The 19,169-nt window shown below is 34.3% G+C and overlaps 1 long non-coding RNA gene across 1 annotated transcript; it reads right to left on the reverse strand.

Moving 5' to 3' along the window:
• Positions 1–7,022: 7,022 nt before the first annotated feature.
• On the reverse strand, positions 7,023–17,887 carry LOC109367784. Its single transcript, XR_004160024.1, has 3 exons — positions 17,765–17,887; positions 8,651–8,805; positions 7,023–8,298 (listed from the first exon to the last, which is right to left on the reverse strand). It is a non-coding gene; the product is annotated as an uncharacterized LOC109367784 (long non-coding RNA).
• Between the last annotated feature and the right edge of the window lie 1,282 nt (positions 17,888–19,169).

Here is a 19,169-nt window from a genome sequence, read left to right on the forward strand (position 1 = left end):
GTGAAAAAGAAAAAAAAAAAGCAAAAACAAAAACTAAGACCACCACATAATAATATAGGTGACAAGAAACATCAATAAACTCTAAAACAGTTTTCTCTGGTTAGAAATTTTAATAAAAAACATAACATACAGTTAGAGGACTATAACACTATAACGTGCTGGAAACTATAGTGATAATAACCAGGTGGCAAATTGTTTAGCTACAGCAAATGAGAACAAGCCCAAACACATTAACCACATATGCAGGAATGAAGGAAAAAAAGCTACTTAACTTTTGAGGACCACAGGTAGGCAAGGATCTCTAGTGAAAGAAGTTTCATCCCCACTGCCAACCCTTAAATGAGGTCTGGGAAGGGGCAGATCCTGGCTCCAGCTCTTCCAGTCACTCAGGTGCATTGAGCTCCCTTGGATTGGCCCTGCCTTCCCACCAGCTGCTCAATCACAGTTTCAGGCTATGACTTAGCATTTCTGCTAAAAGGATTTTAAAGAATTAACAAACAGTAATGGGGATGAAAAAAATTGTGAAGTCAAACTGGCTTTCCTACATTTCCTATCAGCTATGAAGAAATGCTTGAATATCTTCCCTTATGCAAACACATAAGGATCCTTTCATGGAAAATGTCTGTAAATCTGACATCATATTTTTTTCCAAAAGATTTACACATTCAGAAAAATTGTCAGTGCATAAATGAGGACAAGGTCTCTCTCGCTCTCTATGTATATAGAAAATATTGTCATTATTTTGTTCTAAAAGAGTCTTAAATTTTCTTACAGTTTTGAATATAGGTCTGAACATGTAAAAAGTGATGAATATAAGTTCTTTGTTCAGAAAATATCTGAAAGTAGGATGATTGTAAACAAATGGAATTCTGTAGACAGGGGAATAATATGAATGATGATACAACTTCAGGCATTCAGTGCCATGAAAAATCTTTATTTGTTTCAGAAGAAGAATTAAAAGCAAGTATGACCAATAGAATTCATCGGTACTTGTAAGAGTAGCAAAATTAGTAACTTCCCCATTCAAAATTAAAAGGCCGTTTCTCTTCCTCATCCTTTCCCTTTCTCTTCCTATTTCTCTCCTACCCCCCTCTGAGGAGAGAGGGTATGGAAAATTAGTTAAATAAATTATATTATATTATGTTATTATTAAAAGGAACAAACAAAAAGAATGAAACAAAACCTACTGGTTGATCTTTAAACTGCTGGCTCAGTTCTATTAACTCTATTTTCTTAGTAAATCTAGTACGGAGTAACTTCACTGTGTAACAAATCAGTTCCAGAAAAGGGAGTCAAAAAAACTAGACACAGTAAGTCTTCTCTCACAGCAGGGACTGCATTTGCTGCTGCTGTATTTTTCTCTTTGGACTAAAGGTTTAGCTGGCCCTTGTTATTTTTCTGCTGCTGTTGCTGTTTTCCAAATAAGGCAGATGGTTCAGTTTCCACAGTCTACATCTTTTCATGCTGAGAAGATCAATGAAATGGTCCAAAATTGTACTGCTGATGTAGTGGGTCAAAAGTAATCTGAAAGAGTTTAAGCTTAAAAAACACGAATAAAATGAAATGTCAGTTGTATTTCTACACCCCAGGAAAAGAAAATAAAAATCACCAAAGACAAGTAAACAGGAAGACAACTACAAAAGAGTCTGAAAAGATCTGTGATATTTCATGTGGGGGAAAAAAAAAAAAGTTTAATACAGTATAATGTGCTTTACTAGCAAAGCCAGATTTCTGGCAGAAGCTGTATAAAGTACTTAAATCATTTTTTTTTACTGTTCTCTTTGAAATTCTGACCTTCTGGTTTGAAGAACTTAAACTGAAGAGTTGTTAGGTACATTACCTTCTGCAACTGCTATTATCCAGTGCCTGAAAGGATCAGTGTAAAAACAGTGTTTTCATCAGATTCTAGGACCTACCATTCTCATTTTCCAGTAAGGGTTCTCTTGCTTTTACTGATATTCTCATGGTATGTGTGTAGTATTCAAAGTAGCACGTAGATTGGTAGTCTGTGAACACATTTTTTACAAACTACATTTTTTACAAACTATTAGGCAGCTTGATGTAATGCTGTTGTGTTGACAAAATGATTGTCATTGCCATCTTCTTTGTTCCCATTTGCCTCTTGTACTTAGGGCTGAAAACATGATCAGGATGGAGGCAGCTTTGTTTAGGTATTTATGCAGCATCTAAAACATCCTGTGCTGTGTAATTGGGACCAGTGACGATACCAAGTGATTCCTCTTCCACACTGGTTGTAAGATGACTAGTTCTCAAATGTGCTTCACAAAGCACTGAGAAAATGTCTTAAGACCTCCATCATATACTAGATATCCTCCATGTCATGATTGCTACATTACCACTTGCTAAATGCCTTATAGCTGATGACAGCTTATAGCTTAATGACAGCTACAACCTTTCCTTAAACAAGTAATCTTTATTACGTTTTCCCAGGAATCTGATAGCTAACCAGGGACACAGATATAATGTTTTAAGGTGTTTGTTCTATTCTCTCTTGTCACTCAGCTGTTTCAAATTCAATCTAGTCTTTTGCAAACTTTGTTGCCCAAATGTAATTTCTGTATATTTTAAATTATTAGGACAATTTGAAAACAACAATGATGAGACCCAATGATCAAAGCAGAATTGACACTGGCCCACTACATCTCTCTTCTGTTTAAATACAGGAATCTCAGTTTTATGAGCTTTTGGGATTTGATATCCCATTTCTTTTTCCAATGAGATTGTTTGCAGAGTGCTATGAAAATATCTTATTTGTATTTATATGCAGGACAAAATGCATTTCAGGTAAACATGTTTCAGTACAGTGTTATTTTTCAGAGCAATGTTTTCAAGACAAGACAATTACACATGAGGCAACGAGAAGTATTCCTTTCAGAGGACAGCTTCTGAATATGTGTTTAGTTCTACTCAGCACTACTGGAAAAAAAAGCATAAAAATACAGGCTGATTTTTTCATCTTGCATATTCATATAAATTGTAAATTTGTTCTTAGTTCTATGTTATGCCAATTTCGGCTTGAGCTTGCACTGAACTTTACATTTTCTACTGTCCATAATTATGGAAGAATAGGCACTTGGGCTTGACAATAAAACAGCTGGTTCCCAGGGTGCTCAGAGCAAAGAAGCAGCAGCCTATTAAAAGAGAAATAATAATAAAAAAAAATCCAAAGATGAAACAAGAATAAGTTTGTAATGGTAATATGATTTTACGTATGGTCTGACTACTAGTGAGTACAGTAAAAGATCATATGATATGACCAAGAGTGAAGGTAATGACTTACTAATGTTCATATTATAGCTTCTTTGTGTCACATTAGTTTTATTTGTTATGAAGACCAAATATTTTCATTTACTGTAGTAAAAATAGAATTCAAACAACAAGGTTGAGATAAATTTTAAAATTAATAAATGGAACAGTTTTGTTAAATGTAATAAAAATTGTCATGACAAAATCAGTCATTTCCACTTGGGGTTGGAAATAGATAATCTTTAAAGTCCCCTCCAACTTGAGTCGTTCTATGATTCCAGGAAAGATTTAGATATTGTTAAATCAGCATTTTACAATGGAAAATCGGAAGTGTTTATTTGAAATATTTTGACCAGCTGCATTAAACAACTTGTGAATGTGAAAAAGCCCACAGACCGAATCACTGGAGAATTGGTTACATTTTCTTACTAGTCTAAACATGTTTTAATTGTCCTCCAGTTTTGCTGTTGATTTTAAACTGAACTCCAGTACTATAATGGATGTTCTGCTATTTCTGTCATCTTTAGGATTATTTAGCTGTCAGGAGTGATGACAGAGGGTTTTTTTGCTTGGTAGCTTATTACATGGCTTGGAGAGCATGGAGAAAGTGTAAATATACATTGATTGCAGATAGCAACTCACCATAAAATTATCCTGAATATTCTCAAGATTTTGAATTCCAGTAACTCTGAAGAATTGGACAGTTTACATTCAGTAGTCCTTAAGTGATTATTATTTCTATGGAAGAAACCAGATCTTTTATGCAGCAGAAAAAATACTAAGCAATTCATTCACTTAGAGGAACAAACAAAAAATCAAAAAACTAATTCCTAAAAAATAATGTTGGCTATTTTTGTCCATAATAAATGTAGAAAAGAAACTAGAAATTTAATTTCCTTAAGGAGTTGAGAAAATATTGTTGCTATAATTTTTATATCATTATCTTTGATGTTGATGAACAAACAAAAACTCACTGAGTTAGAAATTTTATCTTTTAAATCTTTTAATTTACACTCATTCATTTTTCTTCTGGGTTATCATTACTCCTTTTTGGTTTCCTTCTTTTTTCTTTTCTCTCCTTCACATTTAGAAATGCATCTTTTTTTTTTCCATCCCTTGTCCTTTTAAGCATTCATCTTTGACTCATCCTTAAGTTTCTTCAATAACTTATATATTTCTAACCTTCTCTTTTTTCAGTGCAGTTATCCATTTCATCTCTCTCTGGGATAATGAACATTTGTGTAGTGCAGTATAAAAGGAAAAAAAAAAACCAACCACCCATGTTCTTTCCTGGAAAAATGGAAAAATAAAATCAATCCACGGAAGTAACAGAGGTCAGAACTGCAAGCACAGGATCTTCTTGCTACCAAGCCAGAGATATTACTGATTTTTATTTCTGTTCCTATAGAGATGCATCCCCTTTGTATCCAGAGATATTACCAGCCATTGAGAACAGGAGCTGGTTGATAGGCAGACAGCTGTCTAGGAGCTGAGAAGAAACTACCACCCACAGCAATTCACTGTCCTGAATTTTCCTCATATTTTGAAGAAATCACTTACGCAGCAGCCTGGCTTGGATGTCTATAGAAAGTCTCTGAAGTTGGAAAAGTAATTGACCAATGCTGTTAACTGTGGCATGTTTAATATAGAATGATTTAATTTTGATTTAGATCAGATTGTCTAGCTTTTAACAAACATGGCTGTTGGAAATTGTGATCAAGATTTTGTTGAGTAGGATATGGCAAAATATGTCATTTACTGTCAGTTCTGAATCATTTAGGAATGAAAGAATATAGAAATAAAGATGGCTTATCTGCATTTTGAAGATGAGTCAGTTTAATACAGACATAATTTAACACAGAAATTTTGTATTTATGTGCTCCACAACACTTAAGACCCTAAACTCAAATACAGTAATTCTGTAATACTGTTAAAGCCCATGTATATGGCCTCAGCATTTACATATGCATGCTAGTGTGCAGAATACCTGCGGGATAAGCTAACGATGAATTTGTATTTCTGTGATCTAGCTAGACAAGTTAATGGTGGAAGATCGACTTCTCATAAATGCAACAGACCTGCAAAGTCTACATTAAGTCCTTTTCCAAAGGTAAGTCCTTTTCCAAAGAGCAGTAATCAATGAACAAATTACTGTCGAAAAGAAAACCTTGTCATGAGAAAATTTAATTGCTAGTAGCTTGCATTGCCTGAACAAATACAGACAAAGTGAGCCAAATAGTTTATTTGCTACCATTTCATTGTTTATGAGATTTAAGATACTTACACAGAAAAGACTCTGAATACACATATTTTTAGAAATCTGATCAATTACTTACATTTTCTAATGGTAAATGTTTCCTTCTGAAGCAAATGTTGTCGGTTTGCAAACGGTCAATGAGAAAAATGAATGCACTTGAATTCTGTGCAATAACATACAAAAACATTACTGATACCTTCCGTGTAACTTTTATGCAGTATCTCATCTCAGTATCGCTTCCTGCCTATGGGATATTTGAATCTTAGTTTAAAAGCATTACAGCATAAAAAATTTCACTTCATAATGTAATCAAATTTATGTTTGTATTTACTGCACAGCTGGAGGAAGAAAATTAAAATAACGGAGAAAATGAACACATCCAGCCGTCATCCTAGACTTCCAGCAAGTTTAAAATGTGCTGATGCAACTCTGCAATTCTACAGAGATACCAGAGCAGGTGCTAGAGAAAAGTATGCTACAGATTATCCCAGAAAATATAGATAATAAAGATAGTGTAGAGGTGTGATTTTGAATGTAATAAAGTAAAAAGCATTCAAATAATTTAGAGGAAAGGAGGCATTTAAAATTGGAAGAAAACATGGGACCCTAATAGGAAGATGGTTGGATGTGTCTGCTAAAGATGAGCTACTTGAAATGAACTAGGAGGATCATGATAGGATGAACAGTTAGAGCAAGTGATACAGTTAAGGCTTAACTGACAAGTCAGTGGCTAAAATTTAAGACATATAGCTTTGTTCACAAGAACATAGACTATATCAATTGCAAGCATGAATTCTGTTGCTAACCAAAATTAAACTCTGACATCTTTGGTTCAAGCAGCATGTCTCACTCTAGTAATTTAACAGCAACAGAACTCTACCTTTGGTGCTTATAAGCCCTGACCTCCTACCGAATGAAGAAAAGGTTGTTCTGGGTGCATTTTCGTAGAGCTCTAAAAGACAGCAGTAGTATTTTCCTCAGAGATGTATTCTGCCTCCTAGTTAGTTTTTGTAGACCACAAAGAAAAATATAAATTTTAAAGCATGTATTTTAATTCACAAATATCTTATAACTAGGGATTTTGTACTGTGACAACAACAGCACATAAAATAGCATAGCAAAGTAGATGATTTGCTAGTATTTCAAGTTAAAATTTAAAAAAAAAGTGCCAAATGATAGCAAGAAGGTAATCTACTTTTCAAGAGATAGTCATAGAAAACAAGCTTGAATTCTTTTCTAGCATGGTGTCTATTTGCAAGTACTTTTTAGAGTACAGAGTTGTTCTATTCTGAAGACTCAATACTGCTGCTACAACCAATAATATCAAATACATTGAAAACCCATGTTTTTGCTCTTATTTTGTTATTTTTAAACATATGCTTTCAATTTATAAAAACATTTAAGCAAATTTTATAGCTTTTTTTTTTAGCTCATACAGTATTTGAAATAATTCATAATATAGAAGCTTCCATAAGATATGTTTTTTGTTCATATGTTTTTACACATAACTTTGTCCTAAATATAATCTTACCAACCACAGGAACTTATTGTATGAGTAACGAACCTGTGGATGAATTTCTCCATCCTTAGAGATGCTCAAGGCCAGTTTGGATGGAGCCCTGGGTGGCTCCAAGGTTAGTAGGTGACAACCTTGCCCCATGTCACAGCGTTTGGAGCAGGATTATCTTTAAGTTTCTTTCCAACACAAGGCATTGTGTAATAAGAAGGCAGAAAGTTACAATATAATATTATAAATCAAGAACTGGAAAAGTGTGTTTGATTAGTAGTTAAAGGATTCGTATTTATCTATGAAGACGGAAAAAAATAGAGAATAGAGTGGAAGGTTAAGAGTGGTGGAAAAAAGCTTTAATAAATGAATGCTATGGGTTAGTGTTCAATTCTGCACAAAAAAGTATAAGCAGCAAGGAAAAGAGAAATCAGTGAAAGGCTGTTGGTAACACACATGGGAGTGTGTCAGTGACTGTTGGAAACACACCTCTGTCCTGGCAGTTCTCAAGATCTGTTCTATATCAGAGCTCAATGATTCATTTGAAAAGCCTCTGAATCAGAAAGGCTCAAAGTCTGAAACAGGAAAGCTATTTTGTCTCAGACTAACAAAAGCTACACTGAAAAAGGAGTAACTGGGAATGGCAGGAAGGTTCTGCAATATTAAGTACTTCGGCACCTGCTGAGTCAGTGACACTGCTATGCACCTCATGGTATATATTTGTAAAAGAATTGAAAAGTAATTACATTGTTTCACTGATATTTTGTTAAAATATTCAAAACCATAGGTAATACAAGATTATTTAAACAAGTATAAACAGAGTACTAACAGAATATGCGTAAGATGATCTGATTTGCGGATTGCAAGAAAAGGTAATATTAAAAAAAAATTAGGACATATAGAGAAATTGTATACGCTTGCACATGTTTACAGAAACTATACAGCATATATATTGTATTTAATATCGTATAAAAAGTAGGTAGAGTACACATGCTATTTACCTTCTGTGTTGCTAGTTCTTTGTAGATGTTTCTCTATACCTATACATATACATATGTACCTATTTGCATATATCTCCCTCCCCTGCCAACAGGCACGCTGTTTAAAAATCAGTCTTAAAAATTCAGCAACTGAATTTAAAATCCTTACTTTCACTTGTTCCTATCTGCCACATCCAATCTCCCAGTCAACAAAGTTCATAAACATACATGCAGCAAAATGCATTTAAGATTTCAGTGATTGGAATGAATCATCAGTTGACATGGCTCTGTTGAAGAGAAACAAATGCAGAAAGTGAGCAGTGGAAAGGCTATCTGATACATCTGTCCCATATTTGAAGCTGAACACACACACTTCTGCTGAAATGAACCTAGTGGTTTTATCACACTAAAGGAAAATTTAAGGCAGATTGTTTCGTATGAACTGCTTGATTTTCTGTAGCAAGAGTTTTCAATTCAACAGACTGAGAATAAAATGAAAAGCCTGATTTTTATTTATGTATCAAAGCTGCAGAAGTAAAATAAGCTTAATATTGTTCCTATTTTGCAAGAATTTGTGTGAGTGATATTTCGTAAATGAAGCATCCATTGTTATCCCTGGATAGACTCTCAGAAAAATACCTTTTTCCTCCTTTAGACATTCTGCATTCCTACTGCAATCACTGGCTTTGGCACCTCAGTTCTACTTTCCTCTCTGTATTGTTGATCCTGTTGAGAAGATGGCTGAATTGTAATAGAGCAGCACCACCCACAGAAGGTCTTGTTTCCAAGGCTACCTGCAGGAATTAAAATATAAACAATAATTTGAAGAGAAACTTAGCTAGAGTGCACCAACTTTGAAGAAATCACTTAGGTGTAAGTTAAGAGAGATTAAAACTCTTAGCAAAAAGTGTTTATGTCTTAGAAATTGTAAGTTACAAAGCAAGAACAAGATCCCAAAACACTGGGAAATTAGAATTCCAAAATCAGAATTCATTCAAACCTGAAGACAATTAAATTATTAAGTATATAGTATACAAGGCGTTGTGGAAAGTCTAGCTGTAATTCACGCCTCCTTGCTTCACTGTTGTGACTCATTGAGGAATTTCCAGAGTTTGAACCAGCCAACTGATTTTGTTGCAGCCTGCTGGATGTTTTTTTTAGAAGAGACATAAATGAATGCAAATAAATGGTCTGACTTCTATTGAGTATAAAATTAACTAAAAATTTCTTCTTCTCAACAGAATAAAGGCAACTGAAGCTTATATTTCTCATCACTCTAACTCATAATATATAATGGCTGAATGAAAACTCTAGCACTACCATGACAAACTAGCATTTCGAAAGGCCAGTCTTTAGGACTGTTCTCTTTAAGTTTCCTTGGAAACATACATTTGTTCAATCATCCAAATGATAAGAAATTATTCTATTCTTCCTCTTTGGTTCCTTCAGGAGAAATGAAAAGCTTAGCAGAGTATGCAGAGAACACAGGAAATAACTCCCTCCCTAGGAAGAAATCATACTTCTCTGGGAAATGTCAGGGAAAATCCATGAAAATAATCACATTCAAAGTTAAGCGAAATAGGTAAAGTATTTTAACCATGCTTATTATATATGACAAAAATGGTATTTACCCTATCTTCAGATCAGCCTTTGTGAAGTATGGCAATGAGTTCACAGTGATTTCACAAAGATCAGGAAGGGAAGAACTGGTCTTCCATAGTTGTACTGATTACATGGAAGACTAGAAACCAGATCCTTCTCAAGTCAGCAGTATTAAGTGTAGTAAGAGATACCTGTCCTCTATTGGCTTTACTTGTGTACTTCTGAGCTGAGAGTACAACTTGTCCTCACCTGCTACCGAGTTTTTTTTCATTTTTTTTCTCATTAACAGGATGTCTAGAGTTTTTTTGTTAACTTGTTTGCTCAGTGAGTATGAGGAATAAGATAAGTATGGAACATCTTTAAATCAAACGTGTATATAGTTAGCTTTTTTTTTTTTATATAACATTTAAAGTGGATATCCCATCTATATTTCCATGCTTCCAGTATTAAAAAAAAACGAAAACAAGCACAGCTGATATTTTTTAGGTCTGGAGCAGGCCTTGTTTTTAGTGATCATGTACTGCAGACTGAAACTGTCAGTGAAGAGTAATTGCAATCAAACTCGTTAAAGTTTAACACAGGAGTGGCTGCGTTACTTAGAACATTAATGTGGTTTCAAGAAAAAGTAATTATTGGTTATTTATCGCCAGAGACACCATTTGCATTTCAAAGAAGATCTCCAGTTTTTCCACAAACATTCCAGAAGATTCCTGCCATCTTTTTCATTTCCTACTGAAGAGAACAGTTTTTTTTCCTAATATTACCTCAGCTTTTTCTTTTTTTCTTTTTTAATCTCAATTAAGTAGATACATAACATCAAAATAACAAAACTGAGAAAATATCACTGCTGATCAGCTGAGTTCATTTTTTCCTGCTTAGATTCCTTAACATTCATTTGCCTTGTTTAACTTTGACAGGAAATAATTTTTGACTGAAACTAGAGCCCTCTACTCTTTCTGATGATAAGTTATAGAGATTCAAATAGGAATTACTTTTCTGCTAAAATGAGATTCTATATAGCTTTGCACTGTGTTTGCTTTATTGCATTTGATGGATTTATCTGTCTTTACTCACTGCAGTACAAAGAACTTCTAACTGTATTCTGTACAGGCTGTCAGTAGTTTTGTCTATTGAATAGTAACCACTACTATGCTAATTTAAGAATTAGAAAAGTTTGTAGGATTTTCACTGAAATATAAATTTTGGCAATTATTTTAAAAAAATATTTATACTTTGTAATAAGTAGAGAAAGGCATTCCTAGAAACAAATTTATGAATATTTTGCTGCAGAGAAAAAAAACACAACATCTACCAGAAAAATCATATTTTTTGAATGGATTGCTGTTATTTTATATTACAATTATGTTTTTTAGATTTATTTCATGACTTTCTAGTGGTGGCAATTCAAATGTCATATCTCTTACGTCCTATGATAGATCATATAGTAACAAAAAGAACTTAGATATTCTGTTTTTGAAGTTATTTAGTTAAAAAAGAAAAATAAAACTATAGAACAGATGAATTTTTTTTTCAGAAGTATAATGTTGGATGCAAATTTGGAACAAAACCATTTTAGAACAAACATTTCTCACAAATGTGATCTGCTAAATCTATTTAAAGTATAATGATGCACAGGGAGTAGATTCTTTTATTTTCTTTTTCAGAGGATAAAACCAGGCACACATGCAATAAGATACAATTGATAACAGAACATTCACATCTTGGTCTGCATAACATATTGTGGTCGTATATACCCACTGAGGAAGATAAAGGTAAATTCTGCTTACACAGTTTTATTGACTTTGGTTCCACATCTGCAGCAGTTTATCTATTACTTTCATTTTGTGACCCGTAGCCTTGCATGAAATCCAGCTTCACTGACTTAGTCTTCCTCTGACATTTTAGCCTTACAGAATACTGGTTCACATGGTATGCTTTCTATGTTATTGCCTCTATAAATGGCATTACATAGATTGCCTATATATTTATTATTTTATAATGGTTCCAGCATCATTCTGAAGATCCTTACAGCATTATATGCAACTGTTTCTATGGTCACACACTATATTCCCTTTCATGAGCTTCAAAGGTAAATAACGTAAATAAATGTAATTAATTTTTGATAAGTGCTTTCTATTATATCTTAGATTCACTATTTATTTTACCTTCTGTTCTTCCTCATGACAACAATAATGGTGTCTATTCAGTTATTAACACGCTTCATTGCAGTAGCAATAAACCAAAGAGCTGACAGAATTCATTTTAAACTCATCAGAATAGTGCAGACAAATGAAGCTCAGTATCTTCCCTAAGTCAGTGTTCCACTCTGAGATGAGAAAGACAGAGCGATGGTGTGGGGCATAGAAATAATCTGAAAACAAATTGTATAACAAAAATCACCATTTCAATAAAGTATATTTAAAAAGAGCAATCTAGCTAGAGAATAAATGATAGATGTTGGGTATCCTCCAGTCCCGTATCAGCAGACAGACCTCAGATTATTTTGTCACAACATGCTCTGCAGATCCTATCAGTAATGAAGTTTCTCCTCTATTCAATACTGTGATGCCTTTTATTTTGTGTAACAAACAAAATAATGCACATTTCATATCAGGCTGGAATGTTATCTATGTCATAACACCCACTACTATCTGTATTCTACAAGGCTCTACATTCAGCCAATTAAAAAAATACAAGTGTTTCATTTTATAGGGCCATTTTCAAGAAATGTTTTCTTATTTTTTTCCTATGATGGTATCAAAATTTAGTTCAAGTATTTTGTGGTAATTTAACATATTAGCCATGGGTATTCTACTGTCATTTTTCTTTTTTCCTTTCTTCCACCTCCCCCCACCTCCCCAGTAATCAATTACTTGATCTAGCTAGACTAAAACTGTGATGCATGGGATGACTGATTCTTACTTCTACTAGAAAATTCTACTGTCAGGATAGCTTTGGTTATGCTCATTTTGATTTTTTCATTCCACAGTTATCTTGGGTGTATGAGTATTTAGTACACTGAAATAAGTGGGTGATGTCATACATAGATTTGTGTGTGTTCCTATGAATTTTAATGGCCTCAGCAGTATTAAGAGACAAAACAGGAGAAAACCCTTTGAGAGAAGAGCTCATTAAACTTCCTTTCTTCCTCCCAGAAACTGCTTTAAGGAAGATGTATGTTCAGATACACCTAAGGAAAGCAGGGATACCCAATGAAATTAAATATTCTGGGCTTCTTAATTAGTTTTTAAGTGCAGGAGCTGCATATTCAATTTTAATGAGTCATGCTCTCAGGCTCTCTTTAGAAATGGAAAAAAAAAAAAAACTCGTATCCACAAGAACACATGCACATGAATATGGTAGGATATTATAATTCTGTCTGCTTCATTAACTTAGGGATACCAAACAGGGGTTTTGAGTTGAGTCAATTAAAAAGAAAGGAAAGGGAAGAGAGGGACATTGATCAAAGAAGCTAATGCTTTTATATTTGGGAGGATAAGAATAAAGCCTGAATGGAAACTATCTTGTTGAGTTATACATTGCAGGGCTTTTTATTATTACTTTTTAAGGATAGCACAAGTTTTGATAGCCCTATAAATGAAAAAAGGGACAAGGATAAAATAAGTATAAAAGCACATCTAAGATTAAAACTCAGATTGCGTCAGATTGTGAATTCAGGAACTGTTTAGGGAAATTATAAGCGATTCAACAGAGTTAGAGAATGGATTAAACTGATGTCTGGGTTTATTAAAGCATAAACATATGGAAAAAATGTAGGGCACAGAAGACAGTGGAATGAATCAGACTGTACTGAAAAGAAAGCTGAATAGATAGTTATTTCTGGGAACCATCATACTGCTTTCATTAATTATATTGGTTGAAAACCTGGGATTTTATCACTTAGAAATGACAATCAGATTGTTCAAAACATGCTGGCACTGATTGCAGAGATTACTGGCAAAGAATAAATGAGAAACTTGTGAAAAAAAAAAAAAATCAACAAATTAACTTTAAAACTCCAGAGAAACAAAACATCAAGTAAACTCAGCTTTAATAAAATAGGTCTTATCTAAACTTAAATCTTTAATTAAGAAGTTTGCTGAATAGCTCTAATGAGACCGAAGTAGGAAGGAATCAAAAGAATTGTACAGATAGGAAGGGGAAAAAAATCTGAATCAGCTCCCGAAACATTCTGAGCAAACAGACTGCAATTCTGTGGACAAAGAGAGCCTTTACTGTCTTGCCACAGATATAACTAGCTCTTCTCAGTGTAAGAAGAGTTCTAAGCCAACATCCTCCTCCTCTTCTCCTTATTGCTTTGTCTGCCCATATTCTGTGAACTTTATATGTACACTGAATACATTTTGAATTGTAAATGTACTTATTCTGCATCACATATTGTTGGCATACATTTACTATACATTTAGAAATTTTATTACAGTAACCTGTTTCAAAACAAGAGTCTGAAAACTTAATCAGGACAATGAGCACAAAATCTTTGATTTTATATTCCAATTAACACCCTCATCTGACACAATAGTCCCTCAGTGACCACTATTTTTTTTTTTTTTCCTATTTGGGCTACCCTATGCAGTGTCAATCTTTTATACATTAGCCATTATTAATTATTAAATATGTAAAATGTATTTCAGTTCAGAGATCTCTGCTGATGGAGATTTTTAATCCAGATATGGCAGATTTACTAGTGACACTTGCCATCAGTGTTTCAGCAAATCTGGTAATCTCCCTGCATATACCGAACAATATTTTGGGAAAGAGTTTACTAATAATAAATCATAAAACCACTGTAACAACAGTGTGTTAGACACTGACAACAGCAATAGAAATAAGCTGATTTTTCTATTTAATTTATAGGATTCAGAGACTGAAGCTAGTTCACAAGGCTAGTATGTGTTATAAAAATTTACACTTGATTATTCTTACTTCAGTTTCTACTATACCTTATAAAGAAATTATGTTATGATTTTTTAAAAGATATTTTTATACTAGAACAATAAAATAATGGAGCTTAAATGATTTAGCATTGTGATCCTGTGAATTTATATTTGCAAGTGTGTATAAACAGAGAAATAATATCTTCCTGGGTATTTTTAAGTATTATTTTCTTTATATTTGCGCACTTGCTTTCTTTCAATTAGGTTACGTGATAACAGCTGTCTGTACACCTACAAAGAAGCATATAAAAACAATGATAGATAGAGGAGACAAAGTAATACCCTGCCCTGATTCACTGTGTGAACCACCTGTCTATTACAGGCTCATCTCAATAAGTCAAGGTGAGCAAGGAGGCACAAAAGCAGGCAGAGAATGCAAACTGAGGACTCAGAGGAAGGGGCACCCTGTCCAGATCCTTCCTAGGGCTGCCCAAGGTGTAAAAAGGCATGAAGACCATCAAGATGTGCTGAAACCACAGCACCTTTTGGGGATCCATATTGCGTTAAAAGGAAAAGTGGAGTTCTACTTGGAGGAATGAGATACTTATAACAGTTTTGGTTTGGATAGAATTATTTTTCTTCACAGTAGCTTGTACCATGATATGTTTCAAATTTATGTCCAAAACAGTGGTGATAATACACCTGTGCTTTAGCTGTTGCTGAACAGGTCACAGAAAGTGTCAGGGTCTTATCTATTTCTCTCTACGGCCTTCAATGTTTTGGTTGGGGATGTATATGAAGCTAGAAGGGTACACAGCCAGAGCAACTGAATCTGATTCACCAAAGGGATGTCCATTCCATATGATATCAAGTGAAGCAGTAAAGGCTGGAAGATAGAAGGAAGAAAGGGGGACTTATGAAATTGTGTTTATCATTCCAAGTAAGCATGACGTGATGGAATGCTGGTTTCTTGGAAATGGCTGAACATCTGCCTGACAACTAAAAGTACTAACTGAATTCTCTATGGAATGTCACAAGTCAGGGTGACAATAAGCATGCATTACTACTTAATAGCCTTCAAAGAATGTGTATGATTGTGGGCCACTGAGATCTCTGAGAAAGCAGTGCAGTATAAATACATTGCCATAGCTAGATTCATGCTTAGTGTCTGTACTCTTAGTACAAGTTATGCTACCATGAGATAAGATCCCTTATTGCACATATGCTGATAAATAAGAGCCTACAATAGGGAGAAGGCAGATATACCTGCACTGCATCTAAGAGACTTCACTGAGGCCTATGAACAAGATGCCAGGAACAGCTAGAGATCACACTTTAGAGCAAATGAATATCCATGCACATTGGAGACTGATACTCTAGAAATAAATAGGTGTGTTTCAAAATGCATTATTCCTGCTTTGTGGTAGTAACATTCTTTGCAGGCACTTAGTTCCTAAGTTCCCAGTTTTTCCATCCATTACAAGAAATGTGACATTTATATAATTTCTCTTCAGCAGTTCACATTGCCTTTGGAATAACAACGAAGTTATCTGATTAATATTTATTTCTGACCATTCTGTAGTCCATTTATATGAAGTTTTACTTTTATTGTCCTTACATATTCTTTTAACATTGCTGCCATCTTTATATTAAATAATTTAAATTTGTTACAATTTCTTTTCAGAGTTGTAAGTAATAGTAAACAAGGGAGAGTAGCTGATCACTAGCACGGTTGCTTTCTTCATTACTTTGTGACTTTAATCAAAACAGAATTTTCTCCTAGAAGTAATGAATTAAATTTTCAGCATATTTAAAGCACTTGGACTCACAGTAACAACTTTTGAAACTCTTGTGCACTCTAGTGGGGGAATATCAAATATTTTGACAACACTGCGGACTCAGACGACTTGATTGGTGCCAGTCAGATAAAAGTGACAGGCTACTTCAAACATCTACTGCTGCTGTCAACTTAATGACAAAACACAGTACTAAGATACCTGTCTCTTACTGCTAGAATGTGGTTCTTTGATTTCACATAACACATTGAGAAATCAGAATCACAGGCTTGGATTGGAACTGACCATAAAGACTGTCTAGATCCAACCTCCTGCTGTGGGCAGGACACCTCCCAGTACATCACATTGCTCAAAACCCCATCCAACCTGGCCTTGGACACTTCCAAGAAAGTGTCAGACACATAATTATTGAACGTTAAGTGACAGTCTTCCTGAATACACTTAAAGACTCAACTTTAGAAAGGTGAATTGTCTAATATAGCTCAATCAGGGACTTGATACCTATTAAGACAGATACCTATTTAGATTTTCTGTCCAGATGGAAAAAACATTAATTTTGAATAAGCAAATTTTATTTCTCTCAACAGCAAGAATCCATGTGCATAAAATCTTTCAAGGTTCGGAAACCTGTTACTGACTTAGTACCAGCAGTTTTCAGATAGTCACATAATAGTTGAGACTGAAAGGTGTGCCTGGAGATTACACAGCCCAACTCCCCTACTAAATAAAGTCAGCTAGAACAAGTCCAGGACCAGCACAAGATGGGTTCTAGTTATCTCCAAGGACATAAACTTCCCAGTCTCTCTAGACAAATTTATTTGAGCCTATGTGAAATATAGAGTTTATTACAGCAATTGAAACAAAAAAGAATATTCTGGAGGTATTTAGATGCTCAGGAAAGATAAGAAATCTGAGTCAATAAGATAAAGAATTATCTATGAACGAATGCCTTTAGTCCTTTAAAATGCCTCTCCTGCCTAACTCTCTTCACTTAAAATGTAAATTTCAATGAAGTTACTAGGCTCTTATGTACAAAGAACACCACTGAATCTGCAGTTACCGGTTAATCTTTTAGTTAGTGCATACTTATAAAAAATTATTCATATCCAGAAAAGAGGTATTAGACGCTACGATTTGTTTCCGTTGTCTGTTCAAGACTTAAACATTGGAAACAATGATCAAATTACCTAAACTAACTAGATACCTGCTCCAAAATTAATATGTGAAAATATTTGGACTATCTTCTCTTGCAAATAAGAGCCACATTTGAACTGGCTCAAATCCAACTGTAATGCTATAATGTAATGGAAAACACAGTAGTAATAGTGGGGTGGAAAAGTCCAAGGCAGCAGCAGATGAGAACGAGCCCAAATACAGCATAGATACAAAAACAAAGGGAAAAAAAAATAAAACAAAAACAAACAAAAAACAAAAAACAAACAAACAAAAAGACTGCTTACCTTTGGAAAGACTACAGCAGGTAGAAATCCCAGAAACCTCCACTGCCAGCCCTTAAATGAAGTCTGAGAAAGGATGAATCCTGGGTCCACCCTTCCAGTAAGTCAGGTGCATTGCTTGCACCTGAGCACCCCATGGTTGGCCCTTCCTTTCCACCAGGTGCTCAATCACTGTTTCAAGCCATGTCTTAGCATTTCTGCTATACTCAACAAAGTAGTTTTATTTAACTTTCCAAAAGATTGACTGTTTCTCAGTATCTGATTTCCATTACCAACATTATACATTTGTGTTCTCTTCAGATCTCTGATTGTTAGATGATCTGCTTTTCATCATATGTTTTAATTAATGCAAATCATCATCTGGAAAAAGGATCACTTATGTAAAATTAACAAAGCATTTCAAAAATTCAGTATCTCACTGAGTTTATAATTGCAGACAATGTAAAATTTCCCTGAGAAATTTCAGCTGATCATATTGCACTACAGCATGAAAGTTATCTTTTCCATCTATCAAACTACTATTAAAACAACACAGAAATCATTTGTGTTCTGGAAATGGCCTCTCCTGCAATCAACAACATGAGTGATAGGATGTATTAATGGGTTATAACTGCACAGAATCATCAAGCAATTAAGACTGTAATTGGAATATGGAGAAGCAATCCAGCCAATACCAAATATGTTTTAGGCAGCTTCTTAACATGATCTTGTATCAGAACTTATAAATACAGATAATTAGAAAAACAAGTGGTAAGAATTTTCACAGAGAAAATCTATGTGAATCCTTCCTGTCTGTCTGACTGCTAACCTTACCAGGAACTAACAGCATGTGCTTCAAACCAGAAAGCTGTTAAATTCATTAAAATGAAGGACTGTGATTCAGTATTACAAAAGTAGTACATTTGTCTCTGTCCTGGCAGGCCCTCTATAAATGCTGATATAAAATTTCAGTCAGAGTACACATAAGGAAAACAGCACAAGATCATTGCTCATCCTATCCCAGATTCATACTGCAGAAGCCAGAGTGGGAACGGATGTACTTCATGCCTTACTACAATCACGAAGAGATGGCACTTTTTTTTGCCAAAAAATATTTTGAAAGCTGGGAAGGTCCTCAGCAGGTGCTGGGCAGTGATACAGAGAAGTGATGTACCATTAGAAAAATAACCACTCTGATACAACTCACTTTGTACAGTTACAGCATCTGATGCGCAGACTCAGATGTGAATGATCCAAATTGTTTATTGCATGTTCTCACATCACTTACATACATTCACAAACTTTCTTTTCTTTTCTTTTCTTTTCTTTTCTTTTCTTTTCTTTTCTTTTCTTTTCTTTTCTTTTCTTTTCTTTTCTTTCTTTTCTTTCTTTTCTTTCTTTCTTTTCTTTTCTTTTCTTTCTTTTCTTT

Source organism: Meleagris gallopavo, chromosome 5 (assembly GCF_000146605.3).
Source record: "Meleagris gallopavo isolate NT-WF06-2002-E0010 breed Aviagen turkey brand Nicholas breeding stock chromosome 5, Turkey_5.1, whole genome shotgun sequence".
Lineage (NCBI taxonomy): Eukaryota > Metazoa > Chordata > Aves > Galliformes > Phasianidae > Meleagris > Meleagris gallopavo.